Source organism: Amblyraja radiata, chromosome 1 (genome assembly GCF_010909765.2).
Source record: "Amblyraja radiata isolate CabotCenter1 chromosome 1, sAmbRad1.1.pri, whole genome shotgun sequence".
NCBI lineage: Eukaryota > Metazoa > Chordata > Chondrichthyes > Rajiformes > Rajidae > Amblyraja > Amblyraja radiata.
This window is the reverse complement of record NC_045956.1, coordinates 22,031,499-22,050,493: the sequence shown is the minus strand read 5'-3', so window position 1 is coordinate 22,050,493 and position 18,995 is coordinate 22,031,499. Positions and strand designations below refer to the sequence as shown.

The 18,995-nt window shown below is 40.5% G+C and overlaps 1 long non-coding RNA gene across 1 annotated transcript in view; it reads left to right on the top strand.

The window, feature by feature from the left end:
- The first annotated feature begins 1,143 nt into the window (after window positions 1-1,143).
- The window catches only part of LOC116971543, a 41,058-nt gene continuing 23,206 nt past the window's right edge, over window positions 1,144-18,995 (top strand). Inside the window, exons 1-2 of the long non-coding RNA XR_004411519.1 lie at window positions 1,144-1,268; window positions 17,921-18,018. This is a non-coding gene — a long non-coding RNA (uncharacterized LOC116971543). The remainder of the gene's footprint in view (window positions 1,269-17,920; window positions 18,019-18,995) is intronic.

Genomic DNA, 18,995 nt, shown 5'->3' with positions numbered 1-18,995 from the left:
TTTATTACTGAATGTGCAGTATGAATGGTCGTGTCAGTGGGACAGGCCCTATAAATGCTGTCTCACCCGCTGAGTTTCTCCAGCATTTTAGTCTACCTTCGATGTTTTCAGCGTCTGGAGTTCTTTCTTAAACACTATTCATTTTGTTTCCCTTAAAAATCTATGTTAGATTTAGCTCTTGGAGCTAATGGAATCAAGGAATATAGGGAGAAAGCAGGAACGAGGTACTGATTTTGGAAGGTAGACAAAAATGCTGGAGAAACTCAGCAGGTGAGGCACCATCTATGGAGAGAAGGAATAGGCTACGTTTCAGGTTGAGACCGTCCTTCAGACTGATTTTGGATGATCAGCCATGATCACATTGAATGACGGTGCTGGCTCGAAGGGCCAAATGGCCAACTCCTGCACCTATTTTCTATGTTTTTATGTTTCTATCTTATTTATACATAGGTTTTGGAATGCCAATTCCTGTTGATGATCTTAACAGACATGAATATTGACATAGTTCGCATTGCTGAGGCAGATAAAAAATAAAAGGAATGCCAGATGATTAATAAGAATTTCTCTGCAAATATTATGGCAGTGCTTGAATAAAAATTGATATATTCTTGAAGATATTGGTAACAGGGGAAGATGGGGAAAATTGGATGCTTCATTTAAAGTCAACACTGCCACAATGGATTGAATGGACTACATCCGTGCTTGATATTTTTATGACTCCATAAAAGTACCTGTACAAGATGAGATAGTGTAAAGTATTGATTCACCGGAATGAAAGATGTGAACAGAAATGATTGAAATAAAATAAGGTTTTTTTTTTAAATGCAGCCCGAAGGAACAAAGGTTAGCGATTTAATGGAGGTTTCAGATATCACTGGGTAAATAGGGAAAACCTTTCTGTCATAAGGATAAAATTCTCTCAGAGTCTGTCGTAGATAGGAAGAACGATTTTAATGAACAAAACAGCAGACGTGACTTGCATTTATTTAACTCTTTTAAGGAAACAAAGCATCCCAAAGAACCTGATGGGAGGATCACTAAACTGAACCATATGAAGAAATGAGAGGCAAGTTATACAGAGTGTTTTAAAGAAGAAGAATGCACAGAGGCTCAGAAAGGAAATTCCACAGCTTCAGGCTCAGTCAGCTAAAGACACACCCACTAAAATCGGAGAGATGAAAATCGGAGATGCACAGGAGACCAGATTGGAAGAGCAATGAGATCTCAGAGGGCTCGAAGGCTGGAAGAGGTTAAAGAGATAAGAAGAGGTGAGGTTACAGAAGGATTTAAAAACAAGGTTGAGAATCCTAAATAATTAGAGAGTTGTTAGACCATGGAATGGTTTACTACTGGGAGTAATTGCAGAGGAGACCATTGCATTTTTTCAAGGGATAGAGAGATAAACATTTGAAGTAGAGGAAGACAAACAGAGCATCAGGGGATAGAATAGGGCAGGAGGATTAGGCTTGGATTGCTCTAAGAAAGATCGGATACAGATGCAACAGGTTGACCTTTGGTGCTGCTAGCTTCTGCGTTTCTATTACTGTCGGTGATTCTTAGATTTAAGTTATGGCCATGCTGTTTTAATGAATTCTACCTCAAATATTTGTCTGCTTTTTCCCCTCTTGTCAAATGCATTATTTTCTGTTTGCATTCCAGTTGTATTTAGTGCCCTGCATATAAAGGGCGATCATGTGGTACTCTTTAATTGTAATTGCTATAAAATGAAATAATGAGTTCACATACTGATGGAAGTCATGTCACAACAAATCTTCTGACTGCTTCCTATTTCATTTTGCTGCAAGAGATTTTCTGGTGCCAATTTTGTTATAGTTTTCAATTTCCTAATTTGCATTGCTGCCCTAGTGTTGCCACATCCATATTTTTGCTACTAAGGACATTTTGGGGAGATACATATATAATTTTCTTAGTGTTTCCTGGAAGTTGACCCCCATGTTTGCTACACTGGATGTTGGAGATTCAAGATGCACTGTGTTCTGATCAATAATGGCATTATTCTTGATATTCATGGTCAGAAAATAGTTAGAGCTTTGAACTGTTTGAAAGATACCAAGATGTTCCACATCTCGAGGGCCAAACATTTGTGAAAATGTGTACTACTGTTTCACATCTATGCTGTGCAAGTGAGTATCTCAGGCTCTACAAAAATACCCTGGTTTGCCACTGGCCTGATTGCCTAAAACACTAAATTAGTCGGATTCAAAGCCAACAGCTGTATTGGAAGTTTAATTAGCATATCTAGCTAATGTATAAAATATATAGCATAAGGAACTGCAGATGCTGATTTACAAAAAAAGCCACAAAGTGCTGGAGTAACACAGGAGGTCAGGCAGCACATCTGGAGAACATGGACCTATGACGTCTTGGGTCCAAACCCTTCTTCCAACCTGAAATGTTGCCTATCCATGATCTCCAGAAATGCTAGCTGACCCTTTGAGTCATTCCCACAGTCCGTGCCTTTTTCAGTAAACAGCTCTCTGTATTGATGCAAATACTTTGCGTGGCTCTTTGATTGAAAGATACAGCATGGAAGCAGTCCCTTTGGCCAACTAAGTCCATGCCAACCATTGATCACCTATTTACGCAAGTTCTATGTAATCCAACTTTTGCATCCACTCCCTACATGAGGCGCAATTTACAGAGGACAATTAACCTACAAACCCACTCATCTCTGGGATGTGGGAGGAAACCAGAGCACCTGGAAGAAGCCCATGCAGTCGCAGGGAGAAAGCGCAAACTTTATTGCTCGGGTTCAAACTCGGGTCTCTGGTCCGGTGAGGTAGCAGCTCTACCAGCTGTGCCACTCTGTTTCATGTGGACTTATTAGTCCTCAGGATGATTCGGTACATATTCCGAGCCTTCCAATCAATATTACCCTCTATGGTTCTCGAATGTCCATTCATATAGGTGACGACAATGATAATGCTTAAAAGTTCTTTGATTCGCGTAAATTGTTTTGAGATATATTCAGGTTGCGAGAGGCATTATAGAAATGTGAGGCTTGCTTTTTCAGATAACCTTTTGCAGTTTTCTGAGATGCACATTAACAAGTCTTGCAATGAGGTAGTTGCATGCGAGTTGAAATATTTGCTAAATGCTACTAAAGAGCTAACATTTGTGAGGAGTATGCAGCTGCATATATTGTTCTGAATTTAGTACAAGTAATAATAATAATAATAATAATAATAATAATAATAATAGTAATAATAATAATAATAAACTTTATTACGGACTCAAGGTCCAGACAAGGGGCAACATTACATTAAAAATGCATTGTATATCAAATATCATAAATACATATAAAATCATGGTATATCACTTATAAAAACATCATAATTTATATATTTTTTTTAAACACAATACTTAAGTTAAAAATCCAGATTAAAAGATGATCAATGTCCTACAACAAGACAACGATACCAGTGTCTCCACAGCTGGGACAAGTGACAAGTGTTTGCTCCTGTTATTTAATGGCAGGTGTGAGAACAGGTAACATTTTGAATGAGAGAAAGCCATGGACAATCCTGCTGGATTTTACAACTGGATAAAATGTTGTTAGTGATAGAGTCATAAAGTCATACTGCACAGAAGCAGTCTTTTTAACCCAACTCGTCCATGCCGACCAAAATTCCCCATCTAAGCTAGTCCCATTTCCCCACATTTGGCCCATATCCCTTTAGACATTTTGTATCCATGTACCTGCCCAAGTGTCTTTGAATCAGGCAAAATTATTTTTTCAATTATCAGATTTTTAGCAATTTTTGTGATTTGAACTGCTCATTGATAAGTAACTATAGCAATAAGTCAAAAGTGTTTTATTGTCATGTCCCAGATAGGACAATGAAATTCTTGCTTGCTGCAGCACAACAGAATATGTAAACACAGTACATAACGGGAGAAAAAAAAGTTCAGTGTGTATATACACACATACTCAATAAATAAAGAAATATAGTGCAATAATAATAATAGTCTGTTGTAGTTCAGAGCTTATTTGTTGTCATGTTTAATAACCTGATGGCTGTGGGGAAGAAGCTGTTTCTGAATCTGGATGTTACATTTAAGGCTCCTGTACCAGCTGTACCAGGCTCCTGTACCTTATTCCCGAAAAGCATGTGTGTGTCTTTCTTTTCACTTGCCCTACTATCTACACCATCTGTACTATACTATCACTATTGATGATATACAATAGATAGCATACCATATATACCATATCTACCATGCACATACTATCTATACTATCACATGAAGCTCACTATTTCTTTAACCTTGCTTTCCCAGTTAAATCAACCACAGACATTGCATGTGAAAGATTTTCACTAAAAAATATTATTCATAAAATTCTGTCTCTCGAGGGTCTGCTTCAACTTCTCCGTGGGCTTATTATTCATTTGGGGAGGTGAATGTTCAACTGATGAAAGAGGCTAAGGATATTTTGGCCAAAGGATCTGCGCTGACAGACATTTCTCAGAATGAACAGCTGGCGCTTATGTTTTTAAGTAAGGTTGGAGCTTGAATCCAAATACTCCACCGTTCACCATTTTCCCTACTCAATCACACACCCCTTCTGCCTCTCTGCCCTTCTCTAAATATGTACAAACAGGATATCTCTTTCACTATTCCCATCTTTCATCTCTGGTGATCCTCCATCGCATAGGGTTACTGTTTATAATGCATGATGAAGCGCGCGGAAGGAGCTCAGGAGGAGAGAACTGTTCTAATACAACTGGAAGATATCACAGGGTCACTAAGTGCAACATTACAGCACCATTACAGCTTACTAGGATTAAAGATTGTTAGCAGAGACTGGGAGAGCTTGTCGAAGGCTGCTGTGCCTAATGGTCATTTAGGCAGTGTTGCAGCAGATTTCTTGTTCTTGTTACGTCTAAATTTTACATATTGTACAAAGTACCAGAAACTTTAGTTATATTTATCGCCATTCATTTTGTTTGCATATCGTTTTTCCCCTCCATTAATTCCCCTAATATTTGTAGAGTGCCTCGAGATGGATTCTTAGAGCAGCTGGTACTGAAGCAACCAGGGAGAAGGCAATTCTGGTTTTAGTGTTGTGTAATGAACCAGTTTTGATAAGGGAATTCAAGGTAAAGGAACTATTATGAGGTAGTGACCATAACATGATAAGTTTTAATCTGCAATTTGAGAGGGAGAAGGTAAAATCGGAATTGTCAATATTGCAGTTAAACAAAGGGGACTATGCTGACATGAGGGAGGAGCTGGCCAAAATTGACTGGAAAGGGACCCTAGCAGGGATGACAAACAGCAATGGCAGGTGTTTCTGGTTGATAATCCTGAAGATGCAGGGTCATTTCATTCCAAAGAGGAAGAAAGATTCTAAGGGGAGTAAGAGGAGACCTTGGCTGACAAGGGAAGTCAAGAACAGTATAAAAATAAAAGAGAAAACGTATAACATAGCAAAGATGAGCGGGAAGCCAGAGGAATGGGCAACTTTCAAAGATCAACAGAATGTAACTAAAAAGGCAATACGTGGAAAAATTATGAGGTATGAAGGTAAGCTAGCCAAGAATATAAAGGAGGATAGTAAAAGCTTCTCTGGGTATGTGAAGAGAAAAAAATTAGTTAAGACAAATGTGGGTCCCTTGAAGACAGAAACAGGTGAATTTATTATAGGGAGCAAGGAAATGGCCGACGAGTTCAACAGGTACTTTGGTTCTGTCTTCACTAAGGAAGACACAAACAATCTCCCAGATGTACTAGGGACAGAGGACCTAGGGTGATGGAGGAACTGAAGGAAATTCACATTACACAGGAAATGGTGTTGGATAGACATTACTTCATTGCATTGTGTATTGCTGCCCTTGATTGTTGATTTCATTATCTGTATCAATTTTAAATAAGACAATACGACACAAATTTAGATTGTTTTCTCAAGTGCATCGGAGGCTGAGATGAAGTTATAAAATGATGAGAGTTGTAGATTATGAACACAGTCAGAATCTATTGTTCCCAGGATGGAAATGTCAAATACTAGAAGGTATAGCTAGCTGTAGAGGACTGTTAAAGGAGATGGGCGGGTCAAGTGTTTACTCAGAGATTGGGAGGTTCTCAGTAGAGGTAGAAACAGATATGATCATGGATTTAAGAGGCTTTTAGATTGGGTCATGAATATGCAACAATTGCAGAAATATCATGTGCAGGCAGAAATAATTAGTTTTATTTGGCATTATGTTTGGCACAGACATGGTGGACCGAATGAACTGTTCCATTGCTGTACTGTTCTATATTCTATGGTTACATAGTCAAGTATTTCATGGAACAGATAAGTGAGGATTTGATTGAAATTTACTGATGACGATATATGACTCCAGCAGCCTTGGTTAAAATATACCAAGGAAACACTTGGTATATTTGGAAGCGTAGGTTGGGCGATCGTTTCGCCGAACACCTCCGCTCAGTCCGCAAAAACCTACCTGAACTCCCGGTGGCTCAGCACTTCAACTCCCCCTCCCATTCCCAATCCGACCTCTCTGTCCTGGGTCTCCTCCATTGCCAGAGTGAGCAACAGCGGAAATTGGAGGAACAGCACCTCATATTCCGTCTGGGGACCTTGCGTCCTTATGGCATTAACATTGAATTCTCCCAATTTTGCTAGCCCTTGCTGTCTCCTCCCCTTCCTTAACCCTCTAGCTGTCTCCTCCCACCCTCCCTTCCGCCCGCCCTCGGGCCCCTCCCCCTCCTCCCCTTTTCCTTCTTTCTCCCACCCCCCATCAGTCTGAAGAAGGGTTTCGGCCCGAAACGTCGCCTATTTCCTTCGCTCCATAGATGCTGCTGCACCCGCTGAGTTTCCCCAGCAATTCTGTGTACCTTCCAAGGAAACACTAGCTTGATTTGCCATAATTCCAAACTGTTGTATACTCATTGTGTAGGAAAGAATTGAAGATACTGGTTTAAACCGAAGATTGACACAAATGCCGGAGTAACTCAGCATCTCAGGCAGCATCTCTGGATGGAAGGAATGTGACGTTTCGGGTCAAGACCCTTATTCTGATTGAGAGACCGGGGAGAGTGAGATGCAGAGATAAGGACATGTAAGGTGTGAAAGTTAGACAAAGGGAAACTCATAGATTGGCAGATTGTACAGTGCTGCAGGAGAAACAGTGCAATAATTATCTATCATTCCTGTTACATAGGTAACTGCACGACCAATATCCAGAGAGCAGCAAAGATTGGAATTTCATCTCCTTATGTGAGGCAAACTAAATCTTGCTCCAAGGAAGTGACATCCACTAATGTTAAGACTGACCAATGTGAAATTTGTTGAATTCAATAAAAATATGTTCTTTGGAGGTTTTTATTAACATTCAAAGTAAGTTAAAATTAGTGTTGAATGCATATTGACCAATGTTACTTTCCCTCAAATAACAGTGTAGAATTTATTGGTTCATTTAGTAACTTCACTATCAAGCCATCAGCAGTAAATAACTGAGGCAAAAATTTATCCTCAACCATTTGTACAAAACTTAGATACAGAACTGAACATCATGTCTACAATTCAAAGGTAGACAAAAATGCTGGAGAAACTCAGCCGGTGAGGCAGCATCTATGGAGCGAAGGAATAGGCGACGTCTCGGGTCGAGACCCTTCTTCAGACTGATCTACAATTCAGGTCTATTGAACTGCATGCATGTTTTTCTTTATTCTTTTAAACATTCTGAATACGTTTGAAATATTAAGTACTAAAATCTCACAAATTAATTTAAGGGTGCATGTGGAGATTGGTCAAAAATCCATATACAATTACCATTTTTTAAATTTGTGCTTTGTCCTCCCTGGTTGTTTGATTTGTTTATTTTATTTTATTTTGGATCATTTCTAGATTTGTTGCGGAATATTTTTTGAGAGGTTGGGCTATTAACTTGTTTCTGTGCTTCTGACAATTTCTCATTCTTAGCCAGCCACGAGACAATGATTACAAATTATTTCCTTGCACAATCTCTCCAACAATCCTCTTTCAAACCCCATCTTAAAACTTATCCCTTTGACCAGGTTTTCGGTCACCTTGGCTAATCGACAGCTTGGTGAAAAAATGTTGTCTTCTAAACCTTTACTGAAGAACCTAAATGTCTAAAATCAACAGTGTTGGGTGAAAGTATTTTGATAGTTAACAATTCATGGGTGTTGAGGGCAAAAAGCCTAAAAGAGATGTGTGAGACAAGTTGTTTACACAGAGAGTGGTGGGTGCCTGGAACTTGCTGCCAGAGTTGATGGTGGAGGCATATACGATCATGGGGTTTAAGATATTTCTTGATAGGCACGTGGATGTGGAGGGATATGGATCACGGGCAGGCAAAGGAGATTAGTTTAACTTGGCATAATAATCTTCACTGGCATTATGGGCCTGTTCCTGTACTGCACTGTTCCATGTATTATGTTTGCATTCTTGCAGCGAAACACTTTTCTACAATTCACTCGGCCCATGGTGGAAAGCTGAACACAGTTCATAATGTGAGAACCCTGGAATGCAGAGCTCCACCTGGGCATTTAACTCATTACCAATATCCAATTTGTATTACCACTAAATTGCTTATTATTTCTTGAACAAATTTGCATGCAAAACAAAAGATCAGCTACTTCCAAAACATTAATTCAGAAGAATTGCAGAAGTATCATTATATATTGAAAAAAATGAATTTGTTAAAACCAAATAAGAGCTAATTAACATTAGAGTATATCATGTCCTCAATACTGTCCCTGCAGCATAATAAACAAAGGTTAAAACATTAGTTAACAACCGAAGTCAATCAATGTTTATTGCATTGTTCACTACTGTTGCCTGGTAGTAAATTTATGTCCATAATCTTATCTTAGTTTTGTTAATGTTCAAACAGCTTTCAAACTTTACTCTTTTGAGTGAAGGAAAGAATATCATGTGAAGCTAGAATGGGGCAAATCGCTGGAATATTTGTCCAGACCTAACTGAAACTTTGTGCCCTTGTTTATTTCTGGGAAGAACCAGATTAGCCACAGACACGGAACTGTTCTAGCCCAGGAGAAGCACTCCCATCCCTTCTGTGCCCATTTAAAGATAATTCATGAAAACATAGTAAACATAGAAAAATAGGTGCAGGAGTAGGCCATTTGGCCCTTCAATCCAGCACCACCATTCAATATGATCATGGCTGGTCATCTAAAATCAGTACCCCATTCCTGCTTTTTACCCGTGTCCCTTGATTCCGTTAGCCCTAAGAGCTAAATCTAACTCTCTTGAAAACATCCAGTGAATTGGCCTCTACAGCCTTCTGTGGCAGAGAACATCAAAATGTTCTAATCTTACCTTTTGGCTGGTGGTTTCCAGATGTTCCCTTAAGGAGAAATGTTTCAGACCAAAGCAAATTTAAAAAAATATGCAGAACAAGGCCAGGGCCTGCTTTATCTAGTTTTTGCCAAATACTTTGCGGGATGCTTAACATGAAGTTATGACTCTGATTAGGATACTGAAGCAATCTATTGACACCTTCACTAGATGTTCTGGGTTTCTGCCCTGTGACATTGCTGACCCAATTTTAGGTAAATCAGACTTCTACAGGAAGCCCTGCCCCAAGAAAGCACCTAATATCACCAAAAACGTATGATGCAATCAATTATTGAATGGTATACAATTTTGTTGTGTTATTACCTTCCCGTCCCATCGCCGGAGTTTCGATCTTCCCGACACGAGGGCTTCAGACATCGGACTGTTGGCAGCGGTGACTGCGGAGGGTTCGACAGCCCCGACCACGGGTGAACAAACGAGGAAGATGATTGAACTTTATTTCCCCATCACCGTGAGGAATGTGGATTCCGCTGTGGTGGATGTTTATGTTAAATTTTATTGTATGTGGCTGTGTGACTTGTTGCTTTTTACTTAGTATGGTAACTCAAATATCACTGTACCTTAATTGGTACATGTGACAATAAATTCGAACTCGAACTTGAACTTGAACTGTGTGCCTGTAAAGTTGCAGCAAGTAAGAATTTCACTGTTCTGTTCCTGGTGCATTTGACAGTTAAGTACTTTTGACTTGACTTTACTAAATTGGTGGCTCCTCTGACACTAGTTTCTTTCTCCAATATTTAGCGGATGGGACTCAATTTACATTTCCTGACACTGAAAGATACAACGGCTATATAATTCTCAGTTAGTGCCACATTATTTCCCATAGACATTTTGTGAAAGTCTGGGAAGTCTAAATATGTTCATATCGATGCGTAAGAGATTTAAATTAATATAAAATCTGCAGATGCAATACCAGACTAAACTAGAATTAAGGACCTGCATGGAGATTAGTTCAGCTCTGCCTATAAATAAATGGGTTCACAGCTAATAAATTCAAACTAAGATCACAGGAAGGCATGGACTGTTTCTAAGGCAGGCAGAAGCAGCAGCTAGTCCTGGGAATTGCTAATTCCCATGTAAGGTGAATGAATGACGATATAAACTGCTGTAGGAGCCGACTGTCGTATCTCTGCTGGAAACTATACTGAAATGCAAGCTATTAATATATCAAGTTGTACCTCTGTGGGATGCTGCCATGATTGGATTAATGCTGCATCAGGCGCCCACAGGGACAAACAGCAGGAAAGCTGACCTTACAAGAGGTTACCACTGTCTCAGAAACACTGAGTCATCAGCCCAATAAAAGCCCTTGAGGCACATAATACAGCTAATAAACAGAAAATATTGGATTTGTGCGGCACTAAACTTGGTTTTTCAAGATTGTCAACACATGTAGCAATGTTTCCCAAGGCTTGACAAAGGGCCTGCTTTGTGGCCAAAGAAAGCAATGGCCTAGCCCTCTGGAAATGGTTTAATGAAAGATCTTATTCTCAGAGATCAGAACAATGTACCATCAGCGGTCTGTAGACAGCGGCTCCAGTTTTGATTGGAAAAACACTGATTTTGTTTTTTCCTCAGTCATCATATTTAATGAATATGAGACCCAATAGTGAACGCTGCGGTAAGCCGAGAGGATTATTTTAGGCCTGAGAACAGTCACTGCTGGAAACATTTACACAGGGCCACTGGAAACAACCTCACTCCGTTTTCAATATTAAAAAATATTTTGCAAGCCGCTTGCGACTCAAAATTTCCAAAAGTTACACCAAACAGACAGTAAGCTGAATGCCAGAAGTTAACATAGGAAGTTTTAGAGTCAGGTCATTTCGATAATATTCCTTCGGCAAACACATAACTAATGAAACAGAGCACATGCATGGTAGGATATTAAATTGCAGTTTTGTTTCACGACACATTTGCCAGTTGGCGGTGTTGCAAAACTATAGTTGTACCCAAATAGTAAACTCAATCCTGTAGTGTGATTTAAATTTACTTCAGTTTCACTAAGCTGCAGCCTTGATTCCAGGTTGGGGCTAATGCAAAATAAAATGAAATGGTGAGAACCTTTGAGCTTTTTACTTTCTAGTACAAAACATGAAGATCTGGAATGGTACTGTATGACCCCTGGGTGCAGTTTTGTTTAGATAATTGTAGAGATGCAGCATGTACCCATCGAGTCCACGCCAAATATTGATCACATACTAACGCTAGTTCTGTTAACCCACTTTCCCACATACTCCCTTCACACAAGGGCCAATTTATACTGGCCAATTAACCTACAAACCTGCATGCCTTTGATATGTGGGAGGAAACTGGATCACCGGAGGAAGCCCATGTGGTCACAAGAAAAACATGCAAACTCTGCACAGACAGCACCCAGTGTCAGGATCGAACCTGGGTCTCTGGTGGTGTTAGGCAGCAGCTCTACCAGCTGTGCCATGCTCCTGCCCATTGGTTGCATTTTCTGTAAATGCCTTGAAAATTAGCTTTGAACAGGAAAGGAGCCAGCAATAAGAGACCCGTACAGAGGATGGTGGATACCCGAGTCCCACATGGCTATTTTAAATCACGTTTCACTTGGATAATTTTTAGCTGGAATTGAGCATCGTATTTCTGTAAATGAAACATCGTTAATTAAAATGCATTGGAAAAAGTTGGTAAGAGATCAGCCAAAAAGATTAAGAGAAAAAATATCCGGTTTGTTTACACAGGCAACAACAGTTACATAAAGGGAACAAATGTCAAGGAATAAAGAATGGAGAGAAATATCATTAAAATGGTCAAAAATACATGTCTTGGTTTGCAGAGTTAATGTAACGGCAGGAGGGCTAAACTTCACAATGTTTATTTCAAAGCTGTGGCACAAGAAACTGATTACAAAGGTGAAAGCAGCAGTCAGTTTCCCAGATGAAATACTTCAGAGGACTCAGTGACCATAGTAACAAATATTGAGGTAGCCACTCCTTTCTCATCACAGTTAAGACCCATTCATTGAATTGATTTAATGTTGTCGAGGTTCAGAAACTTCTTTTTTAATTAATTATTATTATTTGCTCTTTTTTTTTTTTTAAATCCTCCCTTTTTGTCCAGCCTGCTCGATGCCCCATTCTTCGGTAATCAGTTTGTGTGAACTACTTACCAGGAATTTCCATGATACGTCAATTGATAATTAAAACTCAGCAGGAACCCACCTTCAATGGACTCTCAGCCGTGTCTGTCCAACAAAACTCACCCAATGTGAGGAACTCACCGTGCTTTTATTACCATGGCCCAATGGCCATAAACACCATTATCTATATTGCGAATAACCCACCCTTTAGACTTTACACTTTAGAGATACAGCACGGAAACCCACCGAGTTTACACAGACCAGCAATCCCCGTACACTAAAACTGTACTATTCACTAGGAACAACTTACAATTTTCACCAAAGCCAATTAACTCACAAACTTGTACTACTTTGGAGTGTAGTTGATTTCATCACCAAGGGCCAACAGCCATATCCGATTGTGAGTAATTCACTGTGATAAAGTCACCATGGCCCTCGTGTCTTAAACCAAACATCACCATCATCCACTTAGAGTGACACAGTTTGGAACCAGGACCTCCAGCCACACTTCCGGCCACACTTATTCAAACCATCTACTATTGTTTGCTCACCAAGGCTCCTTCTCCATATCCTCCTTTATGTGCTCACCATGAATCACACATTATGGATTACTCACCATATTCCTCTCCACTGAACTCCTCTCATGAACCCTTCTCCATATTCTAGTCCTCACACTCTGTTCACGGTGAAACGGTCACAGTGGCCCATTCCCCATGCCTCCCCCGCCATATCCTGCTCACTGCTTTACTTCATAATGAATCATTCACCATGGGCTGAACTGTGTGGCCTGCACTTTCCTCATTAAGCAACTATACTGCCACGGTTCCTATTAAGCCATACAAAAAAAAGTTTTACTATCATTAAACTGCAAAGCACCATATGTTACCCAGTACTTCTGTCGTGGGCTACCAGATAGCAGCAGTGCAAGAGGCAGCAAATTCAAGAATACCACATCTGTAAGTTGCATCAGTGGGTGCAGCAGCATCTATGGAGCGAAGGAAATAGGCAACGTTTCGGGCCGAAACCCTTCTCCAGCATTTTTGTGTACCTTCGATTTTCCAGCATCTGCAGTTCCTTCTTAAACACTGTAAGTTGCAACATGCACCTCAACTTTGTGCCAGATATTTGAGTGGAGTTGCTGACCTTGAGTGAAAGGATAAAGGTTTTTTTTTTTTTTTTTAATTTCACTGAATCTTGTGCCTGAAAGTACATTCAAAATTATCTTTTCCATTATTTTTATGTTAATTTATAAACCTTTTTCATAGGCAGAAATATTTTAAAACAGTTCAAAGGTCTTTGGTAGCAGTGAGCTGTCAAAGGACCATTATGGAAGTCTAACAAGGTGTCAGGTGAAGTCTGATGAAGTTAGCACTCATGGACTCACACTACAACCTCAAATAAGCTCTGAACTTCAATAGACTATGATGATTATTATTATTATTATTGCATTACTTTGTTTCTTGAGTATGTGTGTGTATGTATATATATACACATTTATATATATGTGTGTGTGTGCGTTGGGTCCCAGCATCACACAGGAGGGCTGGTCATCCAACGCAATATTCCACCTCTCCACCAATTTTAAATGGTGGCCAGTTGGGGGGGGGGGGGGGTTGGGGGGGGCTTTCTGCAGCGCTAGTATGGGTGTTGTGGGCTGAAGGGACTGGTTTCCAGAGGGCTAGTATGCAAATTGTGCGCCAAATGGATTCTTGGGCTGGCGTCTCAGTCAATCAAGCCTGTTGTGCTGGTAACTCACTCACGGCTGGTGGGCTGGTAGTTGACTGACGGCTAATCCTTGAAATTCTATTTCAAGCAGGGTATAAGGCCATCAAATTCAAGTGCAGTTTCTTACCACTTCTAGCAGGGTGCAAGGCCACCAAATTCAAGTGCAGTTTCATACCATTTGAAGTAGGGTGCAAAGCCACTAAAGACAGCAAGTCGTGACCTCTCCCTCCTCCATCTTGCAGACACTGAGCCACACCCACATTTCCGGGTTTTATAACCCCCCCCCCCCCAACCGGAAAAGGTGTGGCTTTCATGGAGTGATTGACAGGAGAGAGATTCTCAACATTTAAAAAATAACTAATAACACTTTTATTTTTCATTGATATGAAGAATTCTCCGCACCTGCTCAGTGGAGGGGGACTGAATAAGATGGCCAAAAATCACAGCCGTAAGTGGTAGCGTTTTATCTAAAATCAATATACAGTGCAAACAGGAAGTAAGTGCATTTACAGTAGTGCCTTTTAACTTCAAGCCAAAGCACCCAATCCACCATTTGCAGTAAGTAGTGCCTTTCAACTTCAAGCCAATGCACCCACGCCACACCCAAGCCATCATTTGCAGTAAGTAGTGGCTTTCAACTTCAAACCACACCCATGCCACCATTAGCAGTAAGAGGTGCCTTTCAACTTCAAGTCAAAGCAACCAAGCCACCAAGCCACCATTTGCAGTAAGTAGTGCCTTTCAACTTCATGCTACCATTAGCAGTAAATAGTGCCTTTCAACTTCAAGCCAATGTACCCAAGCCACCATTTGCAGTAAGCAGTGCCTTTCAACTTCAAGCCACCATTTGCAGTAAGTAGTAACTTTCAACTTCATGCCACCATTTGCAGTAAGTGCCTTTCAACTTCAAGCCAATGCACCCACACCCCCATTTGCAGTAAGTAATGCATTTTAACAACAAGCCATTGCACCCAAGCCACCATCTGCAGTAAGTAGTGCCTTTCAACTTCAAGCCAATGCAACCAAGCCACAATTTGCAGTAAGTAGTGCCTTTCAACTTCAAGCCAATGCACCCACGCCCCCATTTGCAGGAAGTAATGCATTTTAACTTCAAGCCATTGCACCCAAGCCATCATTTGCAGAAAGTGGTGTCTTTCAACTTCAAGCCACACCCAAGCCACACCCAAGCCATCATTTGCAGTAAGTAGTGTCTTTCAACTTCAAGCCACACCCAAGCCAGGCATTTGCAGTAAGTGGTGTCTTTCAACTTCAAGCCACACCCAAGCCATAATTTGCAGTAAGTAGTGTCTTTCAACGCCAAGCCACACCCAAGCCATCATTTGCAGTAAGTGGTGTCTTTCAACTTCAAGCCACACCCAAGCCATCATTTGCAGTAAGTAGTGCCTTTCAACTTCAAAGCTCCCAAGCCACCATTTGCAGTAAGTGGTGTATTTCAACTTCAAGCCACACCCAAGCCACCATTTGCAGTAAGTAGTGCCTTTCAACTTCAAGCCAAAGCAGCCAAGCCACCATTTGCAGTAAGTAGTGCCTTTCAACTTCAAACCAAAGCTCCCAAGCCACCATTTGCAGTAAGTAGTGCTTTCAACTTCAAGCCAAAGCACCCAAGCCACCATTTGCAGTAAGTAGTGCCTTTCAACTTCAAGCCAAAGCAACCAAGCCACCATTTGCAGTAAGTAGTGCCTTTCAACTTCAAGCCAAAGCAACCAAGCCACCATTTGCAGTAATAGTGCCTTTCAACTTCAAGCCAAAGCTTCCAAGCCACCATTTGCAGTAAGTAGTGCCCTTCAACGTCATGCCACCATTTGCAGTAAGTGGTGTCTTTCAACTTCAAGCCACGCACAAGCCACCATTTGCAGTAAGGAGTGCCTTTCAACTTCAAGCCAAAGCAACCAAGCCACCATTTGCAGTAAGTAGTGCCTTTCAACTTCAAGCCAAAGCAAACAAGCCACCATTTGCAGTAATAGTGCCTTTCAACTTCAAGCCAAAGCTCCCAAGCCACCATTTGCAGTAAGTAGTGCCTTTCAACTTCATGCCACAATTTGCAGTAAGTAGTGCCTTTCAACTTCAAGCCAATGCACCCACGCCCCCATTTGCAGTAAGTAATGCATTTTAACTTCAAGCCATTGCACCCAAGCCACCATCTGCAGTAAGTAGTGCCTTTCAACTTCAAGCCACACCCAAGCTTTAGAACCAATAGTCATTTTTTTGCAAGCTTCAGAACCAATAGACACTTTTTGCAAGCTTTAGAACCAATAGACATATTTTTGCCAGCTTTAGAACCAATAGACATATTTTGCCAGCTTTAGAACATATAGACATGTTTTTGCAAGCTTTAGAACCAATAGACATATTTTTGCAAGCTTTAGAACCAATAGACATATTTTTGCAAGCTTAGAACCAATAGAGACATATTTTTGCCAGCTTTAGAACCAATAGAGACATATTTTTGCCAGCTTTAGAACCAATAGAGACATATTTTTGCCAGCTTTAGAACCAATAGAGACATATTTTTGCCAGCTTTAGAACCAATAGAGACATATTTTTGCCAGCTTTAGAACCAATAGAGACATATTTTTGCCAGCTTTAGAACCAATAGAGACATATTTTTGCCAGCTTTAGAACCAATAGAGACATATTTTTGCCAGCTTTAGAACCAATAGAGACATATTTTTGCCAGCTTTAGAACCAATAGAGACATATTTTGCCAGCTTTAGAACCAATAGAGACATATTTTTGCAAGCTTTAGAACCAATAGACATATTTTTGCAAGCTTTAGAACCAATAGACATATTTTTGCAAGCTTAGAACCAATAGAGACGTTTTTTTGCAAGCTTTAGAACCAATGGAGACGTTTTTTGCAAGCTTTAGAACCAGTAGACACTTTTTGCAAGCTTTAGAACGAATAGACATTTTTTTGCAAGCTTTAGAACCAATAGACATTTTTTTGCAAACTTTAGAACCAATAGACATTTTTTTGCAAGCTTTAGAACCGATAGACACTTTTTCTGCAAGCTTTAGAACCAATAGACACATTTTTTTGCAAGCTTTAGAACCAATAGATACATTCTGCAAGCATTGTAGAACCAAAAGAGACACATTTTGCAAACATTTTAGAACCAATAGACACTTTTTGCAAATATTTTAGAACCAATAGACACTTTTTGCAAACATTTTAAAACCAATAGACACAGTCTGCAAGCATTTTAGAACCACTAAGGGCACTTACATTTGAGTAGACATGTGTTCAATGTTATTCACAGCTCAGAGAAACGTGACCCTCTGCCTTCCTCCATCTTGAAGAGTGATGAGGCACACCACTTCCTGGTTTTATAGTCCCTCCCCCCTGCCGCCAGCGGGGGCAGCAGAGAGAATGGGGAATTTTATAAAAACATTAATATCTCTGTCATTTTTCATCGACGGGAAAAATCCTCGGCACACATACGGCGGAGGGGGGCTCTGAGCAAGGTGGCCAAAAATGACGGCCGTAGGTGGCGGCGTTCTCTTGGAAATCGCAGCACAGATGGCCAAAACCGGTCAAGAACAGACTTTTAGTAATATAGAAGATATATGTGTGTGTGTACTTGTGATTATGTATATATATACACACTCTTGTTTATCATATTGTTTACAGTGTACTATGTTTACATATTCTGTTGTGTTGCAGCAAGTAAGAATTTCATTGTTCTATCCAGGACACATGACAATAAAACACTCTTGACTCTTGGACTGCTCCAGTAACGAGGCCTCAGATCCACGTAGGTACAAAATGTAACCTGAGGGTACAGCGCAGGTGAGTGAGTTGGGTTGGCAGACTGCATCAACAACAGTCCCATTATTTATTTGAGCCGAGTCAGCTGCTATATATATGGCCATTGGCAGAAGCACACAAGTGTAGTAAAGAACTGCAGATGCTGGTTTTAATCGAAGGAGTGGAGTGAGGGAGTTCAGCGTACGTTCACTAGGTTAATTCCCGGGATGGCGGAACTGTCATATGATGAAAGAATGGAGCAACTGGGCTTGTATTCACTGGAATTTAGGATGAGAGGCGATCTTATAGGTTTGTTGGTTAATTGGCTTGGTGGGTGTAGGATAGTGTTAATATGCAGGGATCGCTGGTCGGCGCGGACCAGGTGGGTCGAATGGCCTGTTTCTGTGCTGTATCTCTAAACTAAACTAAACATATGCAATTATTAAGGGATTAGAAATGCTAGATGCAGGAAAAATGTTTCCGATGTTGGGGGAGTCCAGAACGTGAGGTCACAATTTTAGAATAAGGGGTAGGCCATTTAGAACTGAGATGAGGAAAAACCTTTTCACACAGAGAGTTGTGAATCTGTGGAATTCTCTGCCTCAGAAGGCAGTGGAGGCTGATTCACTGGATGCATTCAAAAGAGAGTTAGATAGAATTCTTAGGGCTAGCGGAATCAAGGGATATGGGGAGAAGGCAGGAACGGGGTAATGATTGTGGGTGATCAGCCATGATCACATTGAATGGTGGTGCTGGCATGAAGGACCAAATGGCCTACTCCTGAACCTATTATCCATGTATCTATGTATCTACGAAGATAGACACACAATGCTGGAGTAAATGTAAAACTTCTTCAGTCTGAAGAAGGGTCTTGGCTCAAAACGTCCCCTATTCCTTCTCTCCAGAGATGCTGCCTGTCCCGCTGAGTTACTCCAGCACTTTGTGTCTATCTTTGGCAGACGCACACAGTTGGTCTCACAATTTCTGGCCCAAGTTACAGAAATTTAAGAAAGATACAA